Below are 3,536 nucleotides of genomic sequence, written 5' to 3'. Positions count from 1 at the left end.
TTTTCTTTTAGTGTTTGGCTTGTGTGCTTATTTCATTTGAAAACCTCATGCAATCAGTCACCAAGCCAATCTAGCTGAGGCAGAAACACCAGCCCACCCTGCTACTGAAGCCTGCTGCTCTTTCTGTGGAAACTTGTTTGTCATAGGGAGGAAAATAGAAGTACTCCCGACTGAAACTTGAAATACTACATTACATGAGAGTAATTACCATATATGCACAAGCACACATGCACATACACATATAGAAAAATATACATATATAGCTCGCCATATTGTGCTCTGCTACATAGTTATTATTTTTCAATTGAGGAAAAATAAGCCTATGAAATGGAAGTTGGAACCCTAAAGTTTTAGAAGTGCATATGCCACTGATTTATTACAGTCTTCTGGGCCATTTATGCCCTTTTCTTTATTACATTTTCCAAATGTAAAATGGGAACAAACTGCTTATCAACTAATAAACGAGTCTTTATGAAGATCAAATGCAATAGATATCCTTAGTAATATTTGTTTTCTTACTTTTTAAAATATAACACAAGATTTTCAGAAGCAGACATTTTGAATTGCTTCTTCAAAAGCCTTCAGACTCCTTATGAATGTGGACTGAGGCAGGGTTGTAATTGAAAGCTTGAACATATAAGAATCCTTTGTAATGTCTTATATGTACCTAAGCTTTTTTGAAATTCATAGTGTTAAATCAGTGCCTTTGGCTATTACGTTGCCAATTCCTGATAAGGAACTGTTAGGTTATGAGGGAGGCAGGATGCCTCTTTTTGGTTTAGTTCAGACCTGTTTCCCCAAGATCTCTATGGTATATTTATCCAAGCTTCACCTCTCCCTCTAGTAATTCAGGAAAGAGATGGTACCTGTTGGACTTTAAATACCAAATGATAAAAATGAATGCTTTATCTGAATCTCAGTAAAAGCTTCTGAATTGAATCTTTCTCTTATTAAAAAACCCTAAAAAACAAATAAACCCCCAAACAACTGGAGATGAATTAAAGAAAAAAAAAGTGCTAGCAAAAAGCTTTGAAACCATCTCCTTTTCATTTTCCCATCACTTCAATTCCTGCCTGGAAGAAGTGTTTTTCCTTACTCCTAGCAAGCTCCATCAGACTATTTCCATACTTCTTTTTACAATTAGGCAAAACTTTACCGGTGTGTAACAGGTAGGCAAAAATATTTGTAAACTAAAGCAGAATTTCCCAGTGGTTTCAGCCAAAGAAAATTGGCCCTCCCTGCCCCTGTTGGAACTGTTGGATTAAACAGCATTTTTTTATTTATTTCACACTGTGCTTATAAGGGTACTGTAGCATTGTTCACCAAGCAGGACAGCCACTGGTAGCTGAGAACTCTTCTTTTCTGCTCTGACATAGGCGCATGAAGCCAGAAATTTATTTCCTTTTATTACAAAAAAGTAATTTTAAATGTCTAAGAATAAATTGTTGTGAGTTGGTTTGTTCGTTTTGTGTTTGGTTTTTTTTAAAGCCCTCAAATTTTACCTTTCAGATCACATGAAGAAAATTGTTTTATTTCAGTTTGGCCACCGAGGCAAAAAAAATCAATTACATGCACAGTTCTAGCTCTTATTCCAAAGAAAACAGCCAAAACTTAATCTTTGTCTTTAATTATATATTTGATTCATCCCAGTAACAAAACTTGACTTCAAACAATGGAAGAGCAGGAGGAAACTTGCTCTGAATTCCTCTCTTCAAAGAAGAGAACTCTTTCAGATACTATGTCAGAAAACTTTAAGCTGAAACCAAACGAGATAACTGTGAGAAGACTAAATACAAGGAACTTTAGCTGACCACAGGAATAACGTCTCAGTACTGAGAGGAGGCCTCCAAAATTGATTTTGAACAAATATCCCCACATTTGGGAAGGAAAAATCAACTTTGCTAGATGGATTAATTATTCCTCTCATTCCTTCTTCTTTTTCATAGTTGTAGGAGCAAATTATTATTCATTTAAAATTACCACACAATGAAAACACATTGTTATCTGTGCCCAAAACTACAAACCAGTTTAATTCCTACAACTGATAAGTAGAATATACCATGTGTTAATTGTATGTACTATATTACTCTCATGACAATTCATGGAAGTATACAAATTAAGTCAATTAAAGCTACTTGAAAGTCTTCTGTATGCTGTCACCAGTTCATTGGTGCACAGCAAATTGCTTGAAAAGAATTGGGATGTGTACGCTGTATCTGACAGTTACAGAGCCATCCTCTGGTTTTTTTATTTGATATTTGTTGGACTATTTTAGTTGGGAATAATTATACAGAAAGCCAGTGTAAAGATCACTCTGGTCTTGTTTGTTGTCGTGCACGCATGTGTGTGTGTGCGCGCGTGTGTGTGTCCTGCTTTGTTCTGTCTTTCTACTTCTTGACCTCATTTTTCCTCCTCATTGCTGATTCCTATTTGTCTCTTGTCTCATGTCTTTTTTTAATGGAACAGATTGATATCTAGGGCTGTGTCTAGACTAGGAGAAAGGTTGAGTTTAGTTCAGCTGTAAGTTGAAGTTAGCTGGCCAGCTATATTCAACCACTTCTTGACTGCTGAAAAGGCAAAGCCATGAGAATTCATGCTCCTGGCTAGAATTTAACTTGCTTTTACATCTGGTAAAATAGGTATGTTTTTTAGGTTTGACTTAGTTAGGTAGTGCTAACCAATCTATCCCAACCTCAGCCTTCAATGAGAAAAGCTGAACAATTCTAAAAGTTCTCCTTATGGTTTTTCTGGTCTGAGGGTGAAAACATGTTCTATTATAAGCTTTGCGTAGGTTGTTGAGTAAATTGCTAGATGAGTAAGTTGCATGATGAAAAACCTTGTATTTTTATTAGAGGAGCTCTAGGCCATCTTTTTTCTCATCTTAACTTTTTGCGGTTGCTGCCAGTATACAAAGCATCAATAGACACGTCGTTCCTATTGGCTTTTCATGACGTTGGAAAAAGATGAGCCTGAATGAGAAAGGACCCCATAGCATTTAATTTTTTTTCCTGATATTCAATAATGTAATTTCTACTCACGTGAAAGGGACTGCTGTATGCAAAATCCTGAATGATTCTTTGGTGTGTGTGTGTGTACAGTAGCCACGTGGGCTGAGGTGGACACTGAAGTGACTAACCCATAGCCATGTAGCAAGGCAGCTACTGGATCATGTCTCACGGTTCACTGCCTCTGATGCTCAGTTCATTCACTGAAGGTCATCCTTTTACTGGTTCACCACTACTGGAAATTTCCAATTACAAAATTATAGCTGTTTTTTCACGTTCTCAGGAATGTGACACAACCTGATTAATTATAAAAATCTAAATATGTAGGTAATTTATTGGCAACATTTTCGCATCCCTGCATTGCAGTTGTCCCTACTGGTAACGCTGGCAGCACATGACACCTAGTGTGCTCGAGAGTTGTCCCGCGGGGGAGGAAGAATTGAGTCCCCTCGCCCAGTTTTGGCTAACCAAAGTTCATAAAATGCCCAGGTGGCCTGGCCCCATTCAACACGATGCCCTGGGTGCAGATGT

Source organism: Manacus vitellinus, unplaced genomic scaffold (assembly GCF_001715985.3).
Source record: "Manacus vitellinus isolate BGI_N305 unplaced genomic scaffold, ASM171598v3 scaffold_0_pilon, whole genome shotgun sequence".
In the NCBI taxonomy this organism is placed as follows: Eukaryota; Metazoa; Chordata; class Aves; order Passeriformes; family Pipridae; genus Manacus; species Manacus vitellinus.
This window is presented reverse-complemented; position numbering follows the sequence as displayed.